The 26,613-nt window shown below is 45.2% G+C and overlaps 1 long non-coding RNA gene across 5 annotated transcripts in view; it reads right to left on the bottom strand.

Annotated features, from left to right (window-relative positions):
* Positions 1-26,613, bottom strand: part of LOC140456940 (uncharacterized) — a 41,969-nt gene that overhangs the window by 11,898 nt on the left and 3,458 nt on the right. For 2 of the 5 annotated variants that reach the window (XR_011953236.1, XR_011953234.1), the window contains exons 2-3: positions 25,729-25,811; positions 16,146-16,252 (exon numbers count right to left, since the gene is read on the bottom strand). This is a non-coding gene — a long non-coding RNA (uncharacterized lncRNA). Of the gene's footprint in view, positions 1-16,145; positions 16,253-16,392; positions 16,951-25,728; positions 25,812-26,613 lie in introns of those variants that run through there. The other 3 variants (XR_011953237.1, XR_011953238.1, XR_011953235.1) reach the window with 2 other exon arrangements.

The following is a 26,613-nucleotide window of genomic DNA, read 5'->3' as shown; positions in this document are numbered from 1 at the left end:
GACCACGTGGCTGACAGTGACTCCAACACAAGTGAATGGAAACATTGCTCAGAGCCTGTTTCTGTAACATTCAACACAAGCAGGAAATGGAAAGTGAATAATGAGCTGAAAACAAGGCCACTGCTCTGTTAGAGTCAAAATCATTCAATGTTCAGTTATTGGACATTATTGACTCTCAGAATATTCTAACCTGCAGAATCACAGTAAAAGGGGAAAGTAAACAACATTTTTGGCAAAGACAGAATGAGCCAACTGCTTGTATAAAAACAGCTCAGAACAAATGTGCTGAATCCTCCACAAACTGACAAACACAGGTACCATCAGTTTATAGATAGACAATGAAATTCTTCAGAAAAACCCTTCCCTGTTTATGGTGTGTGGTAGAAAACATTCTCAGTGAGAACTGCCACTTATTTCCTTTGAAAAGAATCTCTGTTTCCCCTCAGAAAAGCAGGTGTGCCCCAAACTTACAGACTGTCTTACAGACAAAGGAAACCTGATCAGGGACTCGCAGGTTAATTAAGCTATGAGTGACAGTCCATTGCACACAACAAGAGCTTAGACCACAACAGATTCTAGTGAAACCAACAATGCAATGAAAAAGGTGAATTAGTCTTAATAATCATGCAGCCTCTCTCAATCAAATAATCCCAGTCAACTTCTAAACATTTTAAAACTATTAATACCAATGTATACATATTTATTTACTTTCCTAATTTCCTCCAAAAAATATATATGACTATTCTCTTTAAAATATATTTTAAATGGTCAATTCATAATCACAATTCAGTTCCAATTATTCTTAGTGCAAAACAACTAGCAAACTAAAATAGTTTTCACGTCAATAATGACACTGGAAACTTTGTTATGTAGTTTACCCATATTTCCAAATATTGTTTTGGTTCATTATTCCAGTGAAGCTAAAATTCAAGTCTATTTATTTTCTCTGATATCCTTCCATTACTTTATTCCCTAATAACAATGCCCATGGTGTAATGGGTGACAAACATTAAATAAAATTGAATTTTCAATGCAAGAACTTGTACAAATAATCACATATTATTCAGTTCATTCATTATCGTTGATTATGAGGGTTATTTTCACTGTATGATCATGTTAAATTCACTTAAATAATCAGAGTAGAATTTTCACCTTTAAAGATATGTAAAGTGAATGTCAAATTATTAATATTTCAAGTAAAACCAAATTCACATTTTGCTCTGTGTTATTCCAGGAATGACAGGATGTGTTGAATTATTATGGGAAACAGGAACAAGTGAAGGTGGTGGCTCTCTGACGTGAGGCCTTAAAGCCAAAGGGCCAGGTGGTAGTTACAGTGGGGGAGGTACCGAGTGCCCCGCTGTCCTCAGAAGGCAGTGAGGATGGTGACACTGACTGGAACGGGTTAGATGACAAAGCATCCACGTATGGACAGAGGGACGACAATGGGTGGGATGACCCACCGCCCTATAAGGTCCAGAAGGCCGTGTCTGTGGCACCACTGGGCATCAAAGGTCAACTTGGACAGACAGTAGGGAGCAACAAAGGGAACTGACAGAAACCAAACATGAACCGTTCACCTGCTGAATAACAGATGTTGGTGTGTTAACACCCAGCCTGATAGAGAAATGGTAATAACGGGCCTTATTGGGACAATATGGATGAATTAGTTGAGGTACAGTCTCACCGATGATGGTGTTAGGCCAAAATCCTTGATGCCAAGATGCCCGGACGTGTACAGCAGAACCTGTCTCTGCAATGAGTGGGTGAGGGTTTGAGCCCCCCCCAGTGCACAGCCGATGAGTGCCTCCAGGCATTCACAGATATTACAGGGATACACTGGGGAGGGGACAGACTGAATGGGCTAAAATAACCTTGGTGTCTCAGGGAACCAAGGGTATTATCGAGGCTCATACAGAGAGGAAGCCTGAGGTGTGTAAGGACCACGGGGGATTACCAAACCCCAACCTGTGATGATGAAATAGGTTTGATGTATTTAACAGATGACATGGGACCCTATTTAACTGTAATTATAAACGTGGGACTGCCAGTGGGAGATCATTCTGATCACATTCTGAATTGGGCCATGAGAGCTGAGACAAACTCAGAAACACAGGGAGGGTAGTACAGTACAGGGAGGGTACTGCAGTACAGGGAGGGTAACCAGACCCACAATGTTACAAGGGAAGCAGGAAAGGGCACATAGACAAGGAACGTAGGCAGAGAGAGGGAGATAGATGTTCACATTGTGTGTGTGCCTGTGTTCACGTAGGCACATGAATATTCATTGACGCTGTGTTTGGGAACCAGCAGAACAAATATTAATAAAAGGAGCATCTATATCAGTTACCGAAACGGATTTGCCCCTCACCCCTCAATTACTAAAATGAGAGCAGTTGGAGAAGGAATCAAGGAAGCTGGATGAAATAAATCTGTCCCAATGCAGATCATCGATATGGCAAAATATATTCAGATATGGGAGTGTGAAACTGAGGAAGGGACCATTCTGGAAGTTGCCATTTTAGAACAGTTCAGAGCAACTATTGATGTAGAGGCACAAACTCTAATATGGGTACAATCTGGCCAGGCCCAGGACAGGAAGCAAAGGAGAGGCGACATCTCCAGAGTAGTTACCTTGCAGGGAGACTGGAACAGTCTCAGAATCTGGGGAGTTATAGCTAGGACCCAAACAGCAGGGCGGGTAACTCAAACAGGAATGTGGGTTATTATCTGTAGATCCTGTAAAGATCGAGGGCCCTCTCACTCCCCACCCAAACTGGATCCCATTAAAGCTGGGGCTGAGAAGGCAATAATTGTGACAGTAACAGATTGAGAGAAGCAGGGAATAGTCAGACCAACAGTATCCCAGACTAACTCACAGAAGCCGGACAGCTCATCCCACCTCACTATTGATTAGACCTCCCTCAGTAAATCTGCCACTAAAGAGTATCCTACAGTAGTGAACCACACCACTTTATTTAATGGATTAAAATTGCAACAGGATACAGTCTCAGCCCTTGATATTGTGAATGGGTTACTGTGGACCTAGAACGGTCAGAATAAGCTAGTATTTACTGTCTGAGGAAAGCAGTAGACCTGGATCCAGTTACCTCAGGGACCTCATAATATTCCAGTATATCCCACCGATATATGGCTGATGGAGTGCATCGATTTAATCTTACCAACACCTCATTGCCTCAGTTGGTGAAGAAAGAACATATCCGGATATTACATAGAGTATTGGGTCAGGTCAGGCAGGCCGGGCTTAAAATTAACCCACAGAGCGTGGGAAGGTAGGGAGAGATGTACCTGGGACATCACATCAGGAAGATCAAATCAGGAACGGAGGGGGACAATCCCAGTGAAACGAAAGACCATGATTTCAAAACTATCCACCCGCACACTGTGAAGGGGATAAGGCAAACTTTAGGATTGTTTAATTATTGGAGGACTTTTTTGGAGAATTACCCAGAAATGGCAGAACCATCACGAGCCCTGACAGAAGCGCGGACATTAGCCAGGTGTCAGGCAGTCAGCATATACACAGAGAGACAGCATGCCTTTGGTATAGTTCATGACCAAGTGATAGCCTGGGCTCGGTGAGGGTAAATCACCCTGTCTGTGGGCACGTAGAGCATGAAGGACAGGTCAGAGAGTTAGTGGAAGCAGCTAACTTTCCCAGTGAAGCAGCAATAATGAGAATTAGAGCTCACAAGGTAGTCAAAACCCCACACCAATGGGGCAGTAAGTTTGTGGATAAGGCAGGTGAATAGACAATAGACAATAGGTGCAGGAGTAGGCCCTTCTGCCCTTCGAGACAGCACCACCATTCATTATGATGATGGCTGATCATCCTCAATTAGTATCCTGCTCCTGCCTTATCCCCATAACCCTTGATTCCACTATCCTTAATCACTCTATCCAATTCTTTCTTGAAAGTACCCAGAGACTTGGCCTCCACAGCCTTCTGGGGCAGAGCATTCCATATACCCACCATCTCTGGGTGAAGAAGTTTCTCCACAACTCTGTTCTAAGTGGCCTACCCCTTATTTTTAAAATTTGTCCTCTGGTTCAGGACTCACCCATCAGCAGAAACTTGCTTCCTGCCTCCAGAGTGTCCAACCCTTTAATAATCTTATATGTGAAATACTGACTGAAATAGTGCAGACATTTGAGGAGATGGCAATGGCCGTAGCTACAGAAGTGAGAGAGGAAGGTTTAAAGATATTCCCAGAAACAGTCCCACAACAGCAGAAACAGGAATGGGAAAAGGGTGGGGCAGTAATAGGACACGTCAGAGTCTGGATGATCCAGCAGTGCCACTACACTGTATAAGACAAACATTATTAAAAACATATCATGGGCTGGCCCATATTGGGGAGGATAAAATGCAATATCAGATGATCCACTACAATCCTTGCCTGGAACAGGGAGAAATACAGCAAGGTTTTGTCGAAGGTGTGTAGTCTGTTCACAGTGTGAGCCAGGGAAAGCAATAAAATGGAGGCAGCAGCAGGGACCCAGGGGCCCATGGGAACAATTACAGATGGATTTTACACACACACCCAATCCCAGGGAAGGAAGTCCTGCTGGGTTTTAGTAAATAGGTTTACTCAATGGGTGGAAGCATTCCCCTGCAGATTCTGACCAAGGGACAAATCTTACAGGGAACATAGCTCTTTAGCTATGTGCCCTGTTTGGTACTGAACAGAAATCCCATCCCCCATACCACCCCCAGAGCTCTGGGACAGTAGAAGGAATGACGCAGACACTGAAAGCTAGTCTGACTAAGGCTCTCTCAGAGACAGGACAGTGATGGGTTAGAGTACTATTTAGCAGCCTAATAAAACTGAGGACAACCCCAGCAAAGGGGACGGGACAGTCCCCCTTTGAATTAGTGACTGGATGGACTATGCAGATACCACAGGGTATGGTAGTGGGAGGACCGGAGATGTGTGGTAGTGGGAGGGCTGGAGATGTGCAATGACAAGGATAGGGTTAAACCATTTGTAAAAGAACTGGCAAAGCAGCCGCATGAGCTGAGAGAATCAGAGACTGGGAAAGGAAACATGGAAATATCCGAGCTGACATTCCAAACTCTGGAGTTCAGGTCAGGGGGATCGTATGAAGTAAACACATCAAAATGCTGGACTTATCTGGGGGAGCCAGAGAGGGACCTTTCCCATCCTGTATTAGTAAGGAGCTCTGAATAAACATTGGTCGTGGTGCTCAGCACAGAACTCAAGGCTCCTCTTTGATATTTCTTCCAGTAACAGTTGTGTAGGGGTATGTTGCTGGCTGGAGGTCTGTGACCAGTGCCTCTGTTCCACAAGGGTCAGAGCTGGGACATCTGTTGCTTGTAATATATATAAATGAAAAGTTTGAAAATGTAAACGTTTTAATTAGCAAGTTTGTAGATGGCACAAACTGTTGAAGTTGTGAATCGTGAAGAATGATGTCAAAGGATACAGCAAGAAAGAGATGAGTCAGAAAGTTTTGTGGGGAAATTGCAGATATATTTTAATTCAGACAAGTGTGAGGTGATGCATTTTGGAAGACACAAAGCAAGAGGAATTTGTACAATAAACGGAAGGGTCCTGAGCAACACTGATATACAGAGGGATCTTCAGTTGCAAGCTGAAAGATCCCTGAAAGTGGTGAAGGAGGTGAATGGCAGGCTTGCCTTCTTTAGTCAGGGGAGTGATAATAAAACTATGATCAGGCCACCTTTCGGGGATTGTGTGCCGTTTTGATCACCACATTATAGGAAGAAGGTGAAGGCTTTTGGGAAGGTGGAAACAGGTTTACCAGGATGTTGCCTGGATTGGGAGAGGTTAGAAAATCTTGGATTGTTCTCTTTGGAAAGTCAATGTCTGTGGGGTGACCCAACTGGCACAGAGTTTGTAAACCATGGTTTACTACAGAAATTGTATCTCTTGTTAAAAAGAAGAAAGAGGCTTATGTGTTGATGAGGCAAAATGGTACAGATGAAGCAATAGAGAGTTACAGATCAGCTAGGAAGGATTTAAAGAGAGAGTTAAGAAAAGCAAAGGGAGGACACGAGCAGTTTTTAGCAAACAGAATTAAGGGTAACCCTGAAATTGACTGCGGTTAAAGTGGGCGGCACGGTGGCACAGTGGTTAGCACTGCTGCCTCGCAGCGCCGGAGACCCGGGTTCAATTCCCGCCTCAGGCGACTGACTGTGTGGAGTTTGCACGTTCTCCCCGTGTCTGCGTGGGTTTCCTCCGGGTGCTCCGGTTTCCTCCCACAGTCCAAAGATGTGCAGGTCAGGTGAATTGGCCATGCTAAATTGCCCATAGTGTTAGGTAAGGGGTAAATGTAGATGTAGGGGTATGGGTGGGTTACGCTTCGGCGGGGCGGTGTGGACTTGTTGGGCCGAAGGGCCTGTTTCCACACTGTAAGTAATCTAATCTAATCTAATCTAATACTGCCCACATTTCTGATCCCCTTATTCCAGGGTTGATGTGATCACACCAGAGAGGGTACAGAGGAGATTGATCAGAATGTTTCTACAATTGGAAAATATCTGCTCTGCGGAGAGATTGGATAGTCTGGGGATGATTTCTGAGGAGGATGAGCTGAGATTTAATTGAAGTGATAAAATGCTGAGGAATCCAGATCGAGTGGATAGGAAGGAGCTATTCATTAACTGAGAGGTCAGAAACTGGAGGATTTAGATTGAAACTAATTCCCAGAAAGAAGGGGAGAGGAGAATTCATTTCACTCAGAGATGGTGGGGAGCAGGAACTCATTGATGGACTGGCAGAGGCAGTAACCAGCATCACATTAGAATAAAAGGACATGGATGTAACTGAGATGCTGGAACATGCAGGGCTGTGGACTAAAGTCTGCAGAATGGGATCATTGTGATTGATTTAACATTTCTCCAGAATATTAAAGTCAAGTCCAATTTGAGAATTTATGAACATCATCCGACCTGAATTCCAAATGTCAGAATAAATTTATCAGAAAGTTCAGCACTTGGCCTATCCTGCATGTGTTGGCTGTAATAGAATGACCCAGGCTTTACAGCGTTATGTACTCACCAATGAGAGCAGCAATTTCAGACTGTGTACTCTGCCCTCTATGTTGTTATAATCTGTTTTTTCAATGTATTTCTTTCAGAGCTGCTCACCTTGTTTCCTGGTTTCTTTCCCAGCCCTAAATCCATTCCCCATGGCCTTGAGGGACTACCATTTCTGCAATTTAATTTCTCCTGCCTTCCCCCGTGTGACAGACTGTCTTTTTGTCCTTGTCTCACCCCCACCTTGCACACAACTTGTTACATTTCTGATGGTTCCCAGACCTCTGTGACTTCACTGCGCATCCTGGGTCAGGGGCACAAGTTGTGAATTCTCTTCCTCATGAGATAATTGGAAATCTGTCTGGCTGCAATTTCCCCCAGATTTTATTTTGTAAATAAAAGAGGATTTGCGTCAGAGTCAAGTATTTGTGAGCCTTCATCCACAATCCTGAGCACTTAGACATAATATGTGACCCTCCCACAGATGTGCAGGTTTGATGGATTGGCTGTGCTAACATGGCCTGTAGTGTGTAGGTAAGGTGGGTTGTGTTAGCCATGCTAAATGTGGGGTTATGGAGGTAGGGTGGGACAGCAGGTCATTGTAGACTCGATGGACCGAATAGTCTCTTTGTGCGCCTAAGGGATTCTGTAATTCTAACTAGTTGTGATTGTTGTCACATTTTCCTAAGTCCAGGTTCATTCATCTCAGGTACACATGCTACCTTTTGTGTTTCTGTGTGTGCCCGTAGTGTTAGGTAAGGGGTAAATGTAGGGGTATGGGTGGGTTGCGCTTCGGCGGGTCGTGTGGACTTGTCCACAGTCTCCATGATTGTGCAGATTCAGTGGATCAGCCATGGGAAATGCAGTGTTAAAAGGATGGAGTGCTCCAGGTGGGATGCTCTTTGGATGGTTGGTGGGGTTTGATGGGCCAATGCTCTCCTGCCACACTGTTGAGATTCTATTCTATGATTGTGGATAAAGGCTATTCTATGATTGAGGATAAAGCAGGGTGTTCTTGGAGAGGCGGTAATAACTGGAAAGCTGAATCCAAAAATCACCACCTTCACCAAAGGAGATTTTCGGAAAATGACAGATAGTCAGGTGGATTAGCATTCCAATCTTAGATAGTGAGGAAGCGTGTAGGAGATAATGATTTTGCAATTTTAAACTGAGGGGAGACAGTGATTTATGGTTTTAGATTGCGTCGTACATTCGCAGTGTGAATATCCATCCTGTACTTTATTACAAAGCCAAGGTCACTGACAATGAAAACCAAAACACCCAGGAAACATCGCCTCACCACGTAATCTGATAAAAGAATTCTGATAAGTCTGGTTGAATTTAGAACAAAGATGAAAAGTTGGAAGATTAAATCCAATCCCAAGATCCAGTGCTTAAACAAAAGGAGACGACAATAGGATGAGGCAGGAGTTGGCTAATGTAGACTGGAAACAAAGACTTTATGGTGGGAAAGTTGACGGACAGTGCGGGAATATCAAAGAAATTTTTTGAAGTGCTCAGCAAAAGTATATATCAGGGAAAAGGAAGGACTTTAGGAAAAAAGGAATAATCTGCCATGGGTGGCTCAGGAAATAAGGGAGTCTATCAAACTGAAATAGAATGCATACAGATTGGCAATGACCATGGAGATTAGAAAAACTTTAAAGATCAACAGAAAGCGAGATGGGATTGGGGGAGAAAAGTGATTAATAGCTATCCCCAGGGCTGGAATAACAGTTTATACTGCTAGAGGGGAACATGATGTTTGGGGAACATATGGCCTCTAATTGTTGAAGCACTTAACTGTTACCATAGAGATAATCCTAAGCAAGTTAAAAATCACAGCACACTCCAAAAGCTTGTATTTCCAAATAAACCTGTTGGACTATAACCTGGTGATGTGTGGTTTTTAAACTTTGTCCACCCCACCACCAGCTCCTCCACATCAGAATCCTGATAGACAGCCCCACTGAAACTGAAGTGCCTATCACATACTTGAGGGAGCCACAGGGGCGTGGGGGAGCGGTGTGTGGTTTAACCACAAAGTGCTGAACTGAACTAGACTTTCTAACTGCCGTTGCCATGGAGATAATACTGAGAGACAGTCTCTATTCAAAGTCCCAAACCACAAAGGTATAAGAGTGGGAGCTGTACATTGGACAGGTGGGGAGTTACTTGATGCTGCCTGAAGGTGTTTTGCTTGTACACTATCCAGGTAACTGCCATGTCTCATCAATAAAGTCTCAAAGAAGACCTCTCTGAGTTCTGTGCCTAGTTATTCCTATCCAGCAGGGTTCAGGAATATGAGCACACAGCAGTCAGTCTTCACAGTGGAGGATACGAAGAACATGCCAGTAATTGATAAGGAGACTGAGGAAGGTGAGGACCTAGATGATAACCATTATCGTGAAAGAGTTAGAACTGGATATGCTAATGTAGCTAAAGGTCGACAAGTCTCATTGCCCTGATGGGATACATCCCAGGATACCAACAGAGTTAGTGGGAGAAATAGCAAATGCACTTAGAGTCATAGAGTCTGACAGCAGAGACAGGCCCTTTGGCCCATGCTGACCAGAAAGTCCATCCACGCTAACTCCATTTCCCTGCACTTGGCCCATTTGCTTCTGACCCTTTCCTATCCATGTATTTGTCCAAATGTCTTTTACCTGTTGTGAGTGTTCCTGCCTGAACCATTTCCACTGGCAGCTCATTCCATATACATACCACCCTCTGTGTAAAACAGTTGCCCCTCAGCTTCCCTTTTATTCTTTCTCCTCTAACCTTCAACTGATCCAATCAAGTCGTCCAATCCTTGAGTTCCTGGGAAAAAGACTGAGTGCATTCACCTTATCCATGCCTCTCATGGTCTTATACACTTCTAGAAAAGAATCCCCTCAGTTTCCTCTGCTCCAAACATAAAATCCTCCCTTGTCCAACCTCTCCCTATAACTCAGACCCCTGAGCCCTGGTAACATCCTTGTAAATTGTTCTGCACTTTTTACAGTTTAATAACTGAAACCTCCATTACATCCATCATATTTCCAGTGTTTCCCTGCGGGGCTGGAACCGACGGGACAATGCCAATGGATTACAATCCATGATCGAGAATGAACCCCTTTACAACAATCCCGTTTTCATAGTGTTCCCCATGGTGCAGGTATCCTTGTGTCTTTCTGGTTGCATGGTTAATTAAAGACTTGTCCTTTTACAAAGCAAAGTTGTGGCTTCATTGTTCCTGGGAAATGTGCCATGATTTTTCAGACTTTCAAAAACAAATGAACTCTCTCTCCACACTCACCACGCTGACATGGACTTGGCTGTGTCTCAGTACTTTTCCAGTCACATTGAGATTTGAAATATTTGCCCACGGACAGAATGCACACCTTTCCATCCAGATGAAAAGGCCAATGATATTCAGATCGGCACGGATCAAGTAACTATCAGATTTGACCATGAAGTTCAATTTGTATTTCTCATCCGCAAATCCACCCTTTCAGTACCATACAACAGAGCACACAAGTTACCACTGTTAATACAGGATGGAAATTCATAAGACAATTGTAGTATTAAACTGTAGTTTTCTTGTTTCCCCCAAAGCTTTAAACCTCAGTCTCACAATTTCTCTCTTCTGTGAACTGAAATCCAAACCAATCCCCCCACTCCTTTCCTCCACACCCAGTTCTCACACACTCTCTCTTCGAATCCAGTTTCCTCGCTCCTGATGAGAACCATCCTGCATACACAGCTTCCTGCACACTCTGGCCAAGACCCATCTGACTAAAATGAGCCAAATTAGAATTCTAATTGCAGGCCCATCCTTGTCCCTTTCCATAACAACCCTGAATCTTCACAAAAGAGTTCTGATAACTTTCTGCAAAACGCTGCCCCACTGATAGTCTGATCACATATCAGGGTAGCAAGAGAGGGGCCATTCCCCTGGGTCCGGCTCCCAGAGGGATGAAGCTGCTAATGATAGATTAATCCCTCACACCCACAGCCTCCTTCCCAGGCACTGACCTATACTGTGCATAATCCCACAATTGCCAGCACTGCACCCATGCACTGGTCTCCCCTCCTGCAGCACGAGCTCCCGATCATACAGGAGTCCAGGTGATTGACAGCAGCTGCTGCCCAATATATCAGAATCCCTACAGTATGGAAACAGGCCCTTTGGCCAAACAAGTCTATACCGACCCTGCAAACAGTAACTTACACAGACCTATGCCCCCTAACTAATTTAATCAATACTATGGGCAATTTCAAATGGCCAATTCACCTGCCCTGCACATCTTTAGATTGTGGGAGGATGCACAAACCCCACACAGACAGTCGCCCGTGGCCGGAATCGAACCCGGGTACCTGGTGCTGTGAGGCAGCAGTGCCAACCACTGAGCTGTCTCTATAGGGTGGAGGGGGCGGGGCTGGAGGACTGGGACAACGAGATTGTAAACAATGAATGAATGTGGTGAACACTGGGGGATGGACAGGTCAGTGAGGGACAGGAGCAGTGCAGCAGCAGGAGGGGATCCTGGACAAACTGAGCAATGGGAGAGTCTGACAGGAGAGAAACTACAGGAAGGGTCTGTTTGGAGGCTCAGGCAGGGACAGCTGGGAGACAGTATGGCCTGGTGGCTTGGGCAGGTTTACTAATCAGCCTCTTCAAAGATGCTGTTACTCAACTCTGAGCCTGATCCTCCTGATCCAGAGGTAAGGACACGTACACTATTTCCTGGTGGGCAAGGGATACAGGGACTGCCTTTCAAAAGGAACTCCCCTGTGTTGGTGACATGAACAAGACTCAATACAGACTCACTGAGAAAATGCTGGCGTCCTTGAACTTCATCCAGAATATTAACACCTATAACTGGGCAACGCAGACCCCAATGTACAGAGTTAAATCCTGGATACCAATAACAGCTTTGTGCATGGGAAATCATATCTCATGAATTTGACTCAGTTTTTTTGAAGAAGTAACAAAGAGGATTGCTGAGGTCAGAGCATGGACATGATCTACATGGACTTCAGTAACGTGTTTGACAAGGTTCCTCATGGGAGGCTGCTCAGCAAGGTTAGATCACATGGAGTACAGAACTGGCCCGAAGGTAGAAGGCAGAGGGGGCTTTTCAGGCTGGAGGCCTGTGACCAGTGGAGTCTCACAAGGATCGGGGCTGGATCCACTACTTTTCGCCATTTATATCCATGATTTGGATGTGAACATAAGAGGTATTGTAAGTAAGTTTGCAGATGACACCAAAATGGGAGATGTAGTAGCAGGGAAAAAGATTACCTCAGAGTACAAGAGGATCTGGATCAGATGGGTGAATGGGCTGAGGAGTTCAGTTTAGAAAAATGCGAGCTGCTGCATTTTGGAAAAGCAAACTTTAGCAGGACTTATACAGTTAATAGTAAGTTCCTGGTGAGTGCTGCTAAACAAAGAGTCCTTGGAGTGCAGGTTCATAGTTCCTTGACAGTAGAGTAGCAAGTCGATAGGATAGTGAAGGCGGCAGTTGGTCTGCCTGTCTTTATCTGTCAGAGCATTGAGTATAGGGGTTAGGATGACATATTGTGACTGTAGAGGACATTGCAAAAGTTGCCGAATCAATATTCCATTTAATTCTGTTCTCCTTCCTATCAGGTGGATGTTCTTAAACTTTAAAGAGGTCAGAAAAGAATTATAGCATGTTGCCAGGGTTGGATAGGCTGTTTTCCCTGGAGCGTCAGAGGCTGAATGGTGACCTAAAGAGATTTTTAAAATCAGGCTGGGCATGGATAGGGTAAATAGACAAGATATTTGCCCTGCAGTGGGGGAGTACAGAACTAGGGGACTGGGAAGGAGGGTCGGCAGACAGAGGGTGGTTGGATCGAGAAGGGTGGGTCAGAAATGGGTGGGGAAAGAGAGGGGGGGGATAGAAAGGGGTGGCACAGAGACAGATGGGGACAGAAAGTGGGTTTAGAGAGGAGGGGAACAGACAGGGGGAAGGGGGGGGGGGGGGGCAGAGACCAACAGAGGTAGGGGGAGAGACAGACAGACAGGGGGGAGAAAGAGAACAGACTGTTGGGGGGTGGGGAGACAGAGCGTGGGGAACAGACAGAGTGGGGGGAGGGGGAGAAACAGAGTGGAAAGATGGAGAGTCATTTTGTAGATCTAAAACTCAACCCAGTTCCTGTTTTCTCATCCTGACCTTAATTCCCTCCGAAGAGCTCAGAACAACTGCTTAGTTCTTGGAAAGTAGAGTTTCAGAGAGATCAGGTGCTGAACATGGCATTTGGGACACTAACATTGAATGGAATGCGCTGACCAATAAATGGACTCTGGTTCGATTCCACTGTCTGTGCGGTGTTTGCACATTCTCCCTGTGTGTCTGCGTGGGCTTCCTCTGGGTGCTCTTAATTTCCTCCCACAATCCAAAGACACGCAGGTTAGCTGGATGAGCTTTGGGTAATGGTAGGGTACAGAGTTAGGGTGGAATGCTGTTCCGATGGTTGGTATGGTCCCATGGGCCGAAAGGCCTGCTTCCACACTGTAGGGATTCTGTCACTGAGTATAGGGGTTAGGAGGGCACGTTGTGGCTGAGTAGGGCATTGGGGAGGCCAGTTTTAGAATATTACATTCAATTGTGGTCTCCCTGATTTCAGAAAGATGTTACCAGAATAGGACTCAACCTCTGAATGACAAGTTCCTGGGAAGTGTTGACAGACAAAAAGACCATGCAGTGTGGGTTGACAGTTCCTTGAAAGTGTGGTTGAAGGTAGACAGGTCAGTGAAGGTGGTGTGCGGTATGCTAGCTGGTATTGGGCAGTGCATTGAGTATAGGAGTTGGGAGATCATGGTTCGGTTGTACGGTTTATTGGCTCGGCCACTTTTGGAATCCCCAGACTGCTTTCAATTCCAGTCTCCCTGTTATAGGAAAGATGTTGGGAAACTTGCAAGAGTTCAGAATGGTTTTACGAGGGTGTTGCAAGTATTGGAACACGTGAACCATAGGGAGAGGCTGAATCGGCTGAGGCTATTTCCCTGCAGCACTGGACACTTTAGGTGGCTTTATTGAATTTTATAAAGTTATGAGGAGCAATGATAGGGTGACTAGCCATGGTTTCTTTTTTCCTCAGGGTAGGGGAGACCAAACAAATGTGAATCTTTTTTCCAAGGTGGAAATGACAAATTCTATAAGAGAGATGGCAAGTTTCAAGGATATGAAAACCGAAACAACTGAAGATGCTGTAAACCAGGAAGAGAAACAGAAGTTTCTGGAAAAGGTCAGCAGGTCTAGCAACATCTGTGAAAAGAAATTAGAGTTAACGTATCTGAGGAAGGGTGACCAGACCCGAAACTTTAACTGATTTTTCTTCACAGATGCTGCATGATCTTCTGCGCATTTCCAACAACATCTGTGCAAGTTTAAAGGGAGTTGTTTGGAGTATATACCTGAGAGGAACTTTATAAAGTGCGAGTCAGACCACATCTGGAGTAATGACAGAAGGTTTGGTCCCTTTATTTAAGGAAATACATCATTTCATCAGAGGCATTTCACAGAAGATTGACTGGGATGAACCCTGGTTTGCAGGGATTATTTTTTAAGAAAAGGCTGAAGACGTTGGGACTTTACTCACTGGATTTGGGAAGAATGAGAGGGGATCTCATTGTAACATGTAGGATTCTTAAGGAGTTTGACAGGGTAAATACTGAGAGGATGTTTCTCATCATGAGGGAGTCTGGAACCAGATTCTGGGTCAGTCACAGAATCACGGATTCTGTTTTGGATTCGTCAAGTTTAAGGCAACACCGACACAGGTCAGGGGTTTCATAAGCAATGGAGCTGGGGTGAGGTGGAGAGAAGCAACATTTTAAGAGATTGTAATTCCTGGTGTTTGTGATTGTGTAGATGTCTGATCAGAAGGTCACCTTGGGGTCAGATATGAGAGCAATATTGTCAAGAGTGTGGTTCTGCCTCAGACAGTTCCCAGGGAGAGTGAGGGGCTCAGCAGTAAGGGAAAGTGATTTGTAATAGCAACTGAAGGCAATGGGTTTAACCATTGCAATGTTCCGTTGCAGGAAATTGCAGCCAATCGCGTAGTGGGAGTGTGATGAGCAGTTTGATAACTGAGTAATGGAGAGGGATGATGGCGAGGGATAGCTGGGCATTGTCAGTGTACATGTGAAACCTAACACGGTGCTTTTGGACAATGTCACCTCCTGGCAGTATGTAGGTGAGAAACAGGAGGGACCGAGGAGAGATCCTTAAGGGACACCAAATACAAGGAATTCAGAAAGGAAAGGGAGAGTCAGGATGGAGTAGGTTTTTGCAACAACGGTGGGGTCAAATATTAGTTTGTAGCAGAATGGGAGAGAAGGACATAACCCGAAAAGACAGACAGATAGAACAAGGAACAATATCTGTGAACTGGGGAGGGGGAGTGATGAGGAGGAGGAGGAGCAGCCCGACTCCAAAAGCACTATTCCTACATTAGTGACATCACCCAACTCCACCCTAGTCTCAGCTCATTTACTGAAATACTCGTCCATCCCTGTGTTATCTCCAGACTTCATGATCCAAACACACTCCTGGCCAGCCTCCCACATTCAACTTCCATGTAATCTCAAGAGTATCTAAAACCCTACTGCCCAAGCGCTCACTTGTACCAAAACTTGTTGATTCATCAAAAGGCTCCTATTAACAAGCAACAATTTAAAATTCTCACCCTTGATGTAATTCCTGGCTGTGAACATCCCTGTCTCCCTGAACCACACAATCTGTGAGACCTCGACAACTCATTTTCTTTCAGACTCCCAACGATATGTTTAATCAATGCTTCACCTGTCTAGCTGTTTCTACCGTTGCCAAGGCAACACGGTATGGAATTCCCACCCTAACCCCCTCAGACCTGCTTTCCTCCTTTAAGGTATTCCTGAAAACCTGCTTATTTGGCAATTCTTTTGATCACCTGACCTAATATCTCCAGCTGTGGCCTTATGTCACAAGTTCTCAATCATATGTCTGTGGAATTATAAACATGATAAAAAAAAACAACTGTTGTTGATTTGCACACATTTTGTCAATTCTTCACTGTCGCTGAGTGAATAATCTATAACAGCTCTTACCCAAACACATTGTAGGAGCACCTTCACCACACGAACTGTAGCTGTACAAGGAAGTCAAACATCACCTTCTCCACAGGCAATCGGGCTTTAGCACTGATCACTGGTATCTGTGAAGGGAGAAACACATAGTTGATATTTCAGGGAGTGCAAAATGCATTATCGGGAGGGAAAATGGTGCAGAATTTGGGATTTTTAAATTTGTGTTTTACTACGTGCACCAAGTTCTGTAAAACCTCTCATCCCATACCATGAAAATTTCCTCCTCTTCCTGGTCAATATGTTTTTCCTTCCCCCTGCCCTGCACCTTCTACACATTTCCAATGCCTTGGTCACAACAACACTGTGCTGTCAGTGAAGTTTATCACGTGGTTGAGTATTGCCCCGCCCCTCATTCATTCTGATTGGTTGAAGGACCAACGAGCACCTCTAGCCACAGTTCCCCCACTCTTATTGGTCCTGCGCTGATATCAATAATCCGAAGCCCACTGTGGGCTGGAGCATGCTCAGTGCTTCCTGCTTTTACTGCTGTTCATCAGGTATGAGAGAGAGAGGGCTCATCCCTGTTTCTCCTGAGGTCAGACAATAACAACAACTACCTGCATTGTATGGAGCCTTTCACATTGACAAATCTCCTCAAATGCTTCACGAATGATGGAAACGTTGATTAAAGAGAACGATTTTTAGATACATCTTTAAGGCGGAGAAAGGGAGTTAGGGAGGATATTCCAAAGGTTCGTGTCCTCGGCAGCTCCAATCGTGGAGTGATATAGGTGGGGAACAGCTCACAATGGAGACAGCTAGTGGCTAACCATAAGTTGGATTAGTGGTGCTGTAAGAGCACAGCAGAACAGGCAGCATCCAACGAGCAGCGAACGTCGATTTCGCTGCTCGTTGGATGCTGCCTGAACTGCTGTGCTCTTCCAGCACCACTAATCCACTATTTGCTTTCCAGCATCTGCAGTCATTGTGTTTACTTCATTGATGCTAACCATAAGTTAACAACCTCATGTCGTAGCCCCCTACCCCACACACCAGTTCTCACAGTCTGCCATTACACACTACCTATAGTTAGCCACGAACAGTCTCCATTAACAGCTAATCATCCTCCCCCAGACAGATTGTTATCCACTCCTTTACCCAACCGTTCTTCTCACTCTATCCCCACCTATCGTTTACTCCTTTTATCCTCCCCCCACACTAACTTCTGCACTAAAACTGACTTGTTTTCTCAGTAATATCTGTCCTGAGGAAGGGACACTGGGTCTGAAACTTTATCTGATTTCTCATCACAGATGCTGCCAGACCTGCTGAGCTTTTCCAGAACCTCCTGGTTGTTGTTTCTGATTTACATCTTCTGCAGTTCTTTTGGTTTTAATTTACCGGGAGTTTGTAATTCAGGTCCCACAGCCTCTGTCCCAGTCTCTGCTGTCTCTCCCAACCCCAAACAGTGACACGGCATCTGCACAGCTCATGGACAGGCGCTGTCTTGCTGGCCGCACCCCTCATTCACTCCCATTGGCTGCAGGACCACACAACCTCTCCTATTGGTCTGGAGCTGTCGTTAATTAAGCTGGCGCCGATTGAGAGTGGTTGGTTCCTCCCTGTCTCTGCCCTGGGATGAGCTCCATCATTCACAGTGAATGGGGCTGTATCACAGAGCACAGGGGCTGGGGGCTATTCAGCCCATTGGGGCTGTATTCTCTCCCTCTGGAGATGCTGCAAGTCGGTCCCAAGTCCCCTCCCATGTGCCCACGGCCCCCCAAATCTTACCTTAAAAAGTAAAATTCCAAGTCTGTTTCAGAATACCTGCTGAATCTGTGTCGTTCAGACTGTTCCAGATGCTCAGAACTTACTGAGGAAAATAGTATTCACATTTTCACCTTGTATTATTTGCCAATTACTTGAAAGTAGTTACTAAAAATTGTGACAGTGCTAACAATTCCTCTCTCTCTCTGCAAATTCAAGACCTTGGAACCAAATCTGCACCAGGTCGAAATCACTGCTTCACCTTCTCAGCTCCAAGGATATTTATGTTTGCTTCAGCTAGCTCGCCACAAAATAGAGGAATGCATCTTAATTTATTAGGATCAAAGAAACAGACCTTCGGTCCAATTCGTCCATGCCAACGAGGAATCCTAAACGAATGGATTCCCATTTACCAGCTATTGGCCTGTATCCATCAAAACCCTTCCTATTCATGGACCCAATTGGAAGCCTTTTAAATGTTGTGATTTTTCAGCCTTCACGACTTCATCTGGTAACCCCTCCCATACACACACCACACTCAGCTTGAAAACGTTGCCTTTTAGATCCCTTTTAAATGTTTCCCCTCTCAATTTAAACCCAGGTGCTCTAGTTTTGGACCCACCTAACCTGAGGAAATAGGACCCCGGCTGCTCACCTTATTCACACCCCTCGTGATTTTATATATCTCCATGAAGTCACCTCTCAGTCTTTGACTCTCCAGAGAAAATAGCCCCAGCCTATTCAGCCTCTCCCTGTCGGCCAAATCCTCCAATCTTGGCAACGTTTTTGTAAATCTTGTCCAAACCTTTTCAAGTTTCACAACATCCTTCCCAGAACAGGAAAATTCAAACTGAAAACAGAATTCCAGAAGTGGCTTAACCAATGTCCTGTCCAGCCACAATATGACATCCCAGCTTCTGTATTCAATGCATTGACCAATAACGGAGAGCATTAATGGAGTCCCATTTGCCAGCGGTTCACCCTTATCCCTCTAAATCGTTCCTCTTCATGTACCCAATCAAATGCCTTTTAAATGCTGCTGTACTAGACTCCACCCCTTCCTCTGGCAGTTCACTCCATACTTGCAATGCCCTCAACATGAATAAGATGCCCCTTAGATCCCTTTTAAATCTTTTCCCTCTCACCTTAAGCCTGTACCCTCTAGTTCTGGACCCACCGAACTTGGGAAAAAGTCCCTGACTGCTCACCTTATCCATGCCCTTCATGATTTTATAAGATCACCGCTCAGACTCCAACTCTCCAGGGAAAATAGACAGCCTATTCAGCCTTGCCCAATAAGCTCAAACCGTCCAACCCTGGCAAAATCCTTGCAAATGTTTTCTGAACCCTATCAAGTTTCTCAACGTTATTCCGAGAACAGAGAGATTGGAACTGAAAACAGAATTCCAGAAGGGCCTCAATCAGTGCCCTGTCCAGCCACAATATGACGTTACAACAGCTGCATTCAATGCATTGACCAATAACGGGGAGCATACCAAATGCTGCATTCACTCCCTTACCTACCTGTGACTCTACGTTCAAGGAACTAGGAACCTGCACTCAAAGATCTCTTTGTTCAGCAATGTTCCCCAGGACTTTACCATTAAGTGTATAAGTCCTGCCCTGATTTGCCTTTCCAAAATACAACAGCTCACATTTATCTAAATTGAACTCCGTCTGCCATTCCTTGCTCCAATGGCTCATCTGATCAAGATCCTGTTGTATTCTGAACTAACCTTCTTTATTCTACACATCCAATTTTGGTGTCTTCTGTAAACCTACTGACCATACCTCATATATTCACATTCAAGTCATTTATTTAAGGGCCCAATATCCATCCTTGCAGCACATTGCTGCTCACAGGCCTCCAGTCCGCAAAGCAACCCTCCATCATCATCCTCTGTCTCCTACCTTCCAGGCAGTTTTGTAATGGCTTGCTCTCCCTGCATTCCATGTTATCTAACCCTGCGAACCAGTCTGCTTTGTGGAACCTTGTTGAATGTTCATATAAACAACATTCACTACCTGGCTTAATCAATTTTCTTTGTCACTTCAAAACACTCACTCAAGTTAGTGAGACCCAATTGTGCATGTACAAAGCCACACTGACTCTCCCTGATCATTCCTTACCTTTCCAAACACATGGATATCCTGTCCCTCAGAATCCCTTCCAACAACTTGCCTGCCACTGACTTCAGGCTCACTGTTCTCTTGTTCCATGGCATCTCCTTACCACGTTTTTAAAAATAATGGCACCTCACCTGTCGCTATCAATGATACAAATACCTCAGGAGAGGCCCAACAATCACTTCCCTAGATTTCCAGAAAGTTCCAGGATACACCTGATCAGGTTCCAGGGCTTTATCCACCTTGATGCGATTTAAGACATCCAGTACCACCACCTCTGTAACATGGACACTTTTCAAGTTACCAGTGTTTATTTCTCCAAACTCTCGAGCTTCATATACTTCACCAATAAAAATGACGTGAAATATTTGCATATCTTTTGCACCCCCTGTGGTTCCATAGACAGCCTTGTTCAAAACCATACCCTGAGCCCATCTGCCTGACCTGTCAGGTCTCTTGCACTGAAATAAATGCAGTGTAACTGGTCCATCGCACCTCATTCTGTGACTTGCTCTTGCCTGCCTTGACAGTCTGACCTGTGAACAGTACCAGCCTCAGACTCACCTCTTTTCTCACTATCCCTTTAGGATTACCCCGACTCCCTCACTGGTTTAATGCCTCCCGAGTGGCACTAGCAAATCTCCCTGCTCGTCAGGACCCCATGCTTTCACCTTCCTACGCCATTGGTACCAATGTACAATGACCTCCCACTGGTTATTTTCCCTTTTGAGAATATTCTGCTCCCTCAGAGACATCCTTGACACTGGCACCAGGGCGGCACCACCCCATTCTGATGTCTCACTGTCAGCTGCAGAAACGGCAGACTGTGCCCCTGACTAGAGAGTCCCCTCTCACCATCGATCGTGTGGAACTGGATATACTTCACATTATGTTAGAAGCCAGTCTCAGTACCAGTAACTTGGCTGTCAGTGCTACATTCCCCTGAAAGTGTATTACCACCTACATTTTCCAAAACCGTATACTTGTCTGAGATGGGGATAGCCACAGGAGACTCCTGCAGTACCAACCTACCCCTCCTAGCTTTCCTGGAGGTAACCCATCTACCTGACTGTATCTGCAGTATCCTGCATTCCTGAGACTGCCACCTATCACACCGCCCACCCCACCCCCGGCTCCTGTCAATTCTTCACTGCCTTTAATCACTCCTCCACCAATCCATACGTTCCAATAGGATTTGCAATCACACTTCCTGCAGACAATTATCAGGATCATTGAAACTCTCCCTAATCTCCCTCATCTGACAGGAACAGCACGCCACTCTACAACAGGCCATCTCTCCGCCTTAACAATCGACAGACCAAGACAAAGGCACAGTCTTACTGCTCGAAAAATACTGCCCGAGAATAACTTAATGCTTACGTTTTATATCTTAAACATTTAATCAAGAGACCCTAAGACATTAAAAAGAAATAGTCACCTGACTCACGATTGTAGATTTAATAAAATAAAACCGACTAAGATTGATATTTGAAGAGACTGAAACTCACTGAGCTGATCCCCGGCTCTGAGTACTTCCAAGGGTGAGGTCTCTCTGAGGGCAGCTGTGAAATGTCACTGTTTCTCTTCTCTGCCCACTCCATTTCCAGAGAGGTTTTTAACTTCACAACAAGTCAGCTCAGAGAGGTCACTGCTTGGTTTTATTCACTGGGGGTTGCCCTTGCTGCCCAGACCAGTATTTATTGGCCACCTTTACTTGTCTTGGAGAAAGTGGTGGTTAACCGCCTCCCTGAAATGCTGCAGTCCATGTACACCACAGTGATGTTTGGACAACAATCCCCCTCTGGCCCCACAACCCTCCCTGTCTCTGTAATCCCCCTCCAGCCTCACCACCCTCCCTGTCTCTGTAATCTCCCTCCGGCTTCAGAAATTACATGGCCGTGGCTTAAGGTTTTTATTTGGATTCATTTTTGTTTAATAACCCACCCCCCCCCCGAAAAATAAGTGAAATATTTCGCCCTCAAACAAATTTCTGTTGATTGACCTTTTGGAGAGGCTGACACATGGACGTTGCAGTATTTTATCTCACATTGTACACGTAGAATGATGGAACTTTATTTTAAACATTGCTAAAAAGGGAGGCAATGGCTTAATGGTATTCCTGCCAGATGAGTGATATGTACAGTGTTCCGAGGATTAGGGATAGAATCCCAACATGGCTGATGGCAGCATCGGAATTCAATACAATCTAGAATGAAAAGGCGAATGATGACCATGAAACTATTGTTGATTGTTAGTAACCCATCTGGTTTACTAATGTCCTGTAGGGAAGGAAACGGTCATTCTCACCTGGTCTGGCCTACATGTGACTCCAGACCCACAGCAATGTGGTTAACTCTCAACTGCCCTCAGGAAAAAAATACTTTAAAAACTGTTAAAAAAATACTCCGCAGGTATCACTTAAAAACTGGCTGTTCCCATTGGGACTGTGAATTTCTGAAAGGCCTGAACTAAAACTGAGTTTCAGCTTCACCTTCTCCCTGTCTCACCCCACTCTGTTTACACCCAACTCCAAAACACTCTCATTGAGCCAAGCAGCCCTCACAGTGCAGCCCTGTCATTTTCATTGTCTGCTCACACCTACACTGCCCTCAGCCTCCTGTACTGTTCCAATGCATCTCAATGGGAGCTCAGGGACAGCACCTCATCTTTCAATTCAGCCCTTTGTAACCCCAGAGTCAACATGGACCTCAGCAGTTTCGGAATGAACAGACAGTTGTCAGAAGCTGGAACATTCCACCTGAAAAGGTAATGGAATTTTAGTCCAAAAGGATTTTTAATGGGAAGTTTACAGGTAATTAAAAATATGAAGTTTACAGGTTAACATCATGAAGTGGGTGATTGGGTCTAAATCTGAGTGTTCTTACAAAGAGACGAGGTGTAATTTGGATAAATCTGTGCTCCCTCTCAGGCTTATATCTCCTTCCTCAGCTGTAGGGCCCAGAACACAGCAGATACCCAAAGGGTGACCCAATCATGAATTTGTACATCTTTCTGCTTAACAAAAATATTGGAGATATCTTCCCACAAACAGAGCAGAGAAACCTTTCTCCTTCCACAGTTAAATGCCAATAACATTCAGATCCTGCTGACCCCATTGACTGTAAAAACTTGCTTTTGAGATCCCAGCCCCAATTATTCTGATTTAATATCCTATGAAATGAATTCACAAAACAAAACTCAGTCAGTACAGGAAGAATATAAAGACACACTTTTTTCTTGGTATGTGCTTGATGTGTAAATGCCTCTTTTCAAGTTGCACGCCCCCCCCCCACCACCCGAGGAAGGTGACATGCACATGCGCCTCACTATACCTTACCCCCAATAAAAATGGCGGCCATATCCCAGGACCTTTCACAGCCTGAGGGCCGCAGCCACTTTCCCATCTGCTGCAAACGGGGGATTAAGAGTTTCTAGTTCAGACTTTCAAACCGCACAGAGTGTAATTAAAACTTTCCAGTCGAAAGTGACTCATTATCTCCGTCTCCAAGGCCACTCTCCCCTTCCCTGTTTGTGTCTCCCACATTCACCGACGGCCGAGTTACGTGGCACTGCATCAGCAGAGTTACTGGTGACGTGTCATCCCACTGGCCACGCCCCTCATTCACTCCCATTGTTTGGATGACCAACTAGTTGCACTTGGTCCACCAGTCCCACCACCTTTTCCTATTGGTCCGAAGCTGCCATCAATCAGCTGGACCCCATTGTGAGGTCAGTGGTGGGATCCTCCCCCTGTCTGAATCAAATCCAGAAGGTGTATGGATGGTGTCAATCAGGAACAACAAGCAGATGGTGCTGGGAAAGCTCAGCAGGTCTGGCAGCATCTGGGAACAAATCTGTCCAGTGGCCCTTCCTCAGAACCGATGGAGCTGGGAAAATTAGAATTCTGACGCTGTGGAAACAGGCCATTTGGCCCAAAAGGTCCACAGCATCCCTCCGAAGGGTATCCCACCCAGACCCATTCACCTACCCTATTACTGTATATTTCTCCTGACTAATGCAACTAACCTACACATCCCTGAGCATTATGGGAAATTTAGCTTGGCCAATTCAACTAACCTGCAGATCATAGGGGTTAAAGAGTAAATAATAGGCAGGGACATAACCCAAAGAGAGACTCGAACATTTGGAAAGACAAAGGAGTGGATTACCATCTGGCTTGGGGGGGGGGGGGGGTGCATAGCTGTTAATGGAGGGGACAGGAACCTGTGTCTGGCAGCATCTCAGTGGAGGTGGCGGAAATGGCGACTGATGATCTACGTTCTGCTGCAAAAACAGACCCCGAGCTTCCAGCTGCCTGCCACTTTAACACACGAGCCTGTTCCCTGGCCAACATCTCTGTCTCATGCTTACTGCAGTGTTCCAGTGAGGCCAGAACATACCAAATGGCCCCATATTTCAAGGAGTGCAATTTCCCCTCCCATGTGGTCAATACCATCCACTATATCTCCTCCACTTCCTGCACCTCTGCCTTTGAAACCCACACCTCCAATTGCAACAAGGATAGAACACCCCCCCCCCCCCCCACCCCAAGTCCTTACCTTCCACCCAGATACAACACATCATCCTCTGCCATTTCCACCAGCAACAATCAGACCGCACCACCAGATTCTTAAGGGGTTTGACAGAATAAATACTGATGTGTCTGAGGGTAAATACTGAAAGGGGAGTCTGAAACCAGATTCTGAGCCAGTCACAGAATCAAGGGTTCTGCTTTGGATTCGTCAAGTTTAAAGGTAACACAGACATGGGTAAGGGTTTTTAGTAGCAATGGAGCTAGGGTGAAGAGGAGATAAGCAACGGTTTAGAGATTGGAATTCCTGGTGTTTGGGATTGTGTAGATGTCTAATAAGAAGGTCAGCTTCGCGTCAGATATAACAGCAACATTGTGAAGAGTCTAGTTCTGCTGCATAATTCCCAGTGAGAGGGAGAGGTTCAGCAGTTAGGAAAAGGAATTTGTAAGGCAATGGGTTTAACTGTGACAATGTTTCATTGGAGGAAATTGCACCTAATCAAGTAGTGGGAATGTGGTAAGTAATTTGATAACTGAGTAACAGTGGAGTAATGGAGAGGGATGATGGGGAGGGAGAGTTGGGCAACATCAGTGTACATGTTAAACCCAACATGGTGCTTTTGCACAATATCACCTCCTGACAGTATGTAGGCAAGATACAGGAGGGGCCAAGGATAGATCCATGAGGGACACCAAATGCATGGAATTCAGAAAGGAAAGGGAGTGTGGAGATGGAGCAGGATTTTCCAACAAACGTGAGGTCAAATATCAGTTTTTCACAGAATGGGAGAGAAGGACCATAACCAGAAAAGACAGAACAAGGAACAATGTCTGTGAATAGGTGAAGGGGACTGATGAGGTGGAGGAGAAAAGAGAGTTGGAAAGTCTATGGTTTAGTGAGATTAGGGTAAAGGGTCAAGAGGAGCTCTGATAAGGCTTGACAGGAGATGAGATTGGAGAAAAATGTAGGTTTGGACAAAAACCAGGAACACCACGTGAGGGGGGAGGGGGGGGGGGGCGGAAGCTCCAGATCGGATTATCTCAGTCTTAGTGACAGAGAACCTCCATGTGCTCCAAACTCTTGCTGTTGGAGAGAAGGATGGAGGAGACAGGATGATGGACAGTGTTTCACAAAGAAACCAAACCTGGGTAAGTGATATTTAAAGTGAGTGAACAAACCTAATGTATTTAAATTTTATCCAAAATATTAAAACAAACGACTGAAGTCCTGGTTCGAATCCCATCTTGGCAGATGGTGGAATCTGAATTCAAGAAAAGATAACTGGAATTAGGAATCTCCTGATCTCCATGGAAACATTGTCAATGGCAGAAAAAACCCTCCCAACCTGACAGTGGCCCAGCCAGCTACTCACTGTATTAATCACTGCAAAGTCTTAACAAAGGAATGAAACTGGATGGACCACTCGTCATCTAAGAAGGCACTAGAAAATACAACCACAGAATCAGCCCTCTCAATGGTGCAATGTCCTCCAGACTAACATCTGGAGTTTGGTGCCAAATTGTGCCGAGCTGTCTCACAGACCAATCAAGGAACAGCCTGACATACTCATACTCATGAAATCAACCCTTACAGACAATGACCAGACACCACCATCACCATCCCAAGAGATTGAGATTGTAGTGATGGAAAAACACAACAGGTCAGGCAACATCCGAGGAGAAGGAGAATCGATGTTTCGAGCCTAAGCCAGTTATCAGCCTGACCTGCTGTGCTTTTCCAGCACCAGACTCTTGACTCTGACCTCCAGCATCTGCAGTCTTCACTTTCTCCTGAAATCTCTGGATATGTCCTGCCCCACCAGCAGGACAGACCAGGCAGAGGTCATGGCACAAGACAGGGAGGATTTGCCCTTGGAGTACTCAGCATGGACTCCGGACACCAGGAAGTCTCATGGCTCCTGCTGATTACCACGTACTGTCCTTCCTTGGCTGATGGATCAGTTCTTCTTCATGTTGAACAACATTTGAAGGAAGCACTGAGGAAGTAAAATGGTGTCAAACGTACTCTGGGTACAGGATTTCAATGTCCACTATCGAGACGAG

Source organism: Chiloscyllium punctatum, chromosome 31, assembly GCF_047496795.1.
Source record: "Chiloscyllium punctatum isolate Juve2018m chromosome 31, sChiPun1.3, whole genome shotgun sequence".
NCBI lineage: Eukaryota > Metazoa > Chordata > Chondrichthyes > Orectolobiformes > Hemiscylliidae > Chiloscyllium > Chiloscyllium punctatum.
This window is presented reverse-complemented; position numbering and strand designations above follow the sequence as displayed.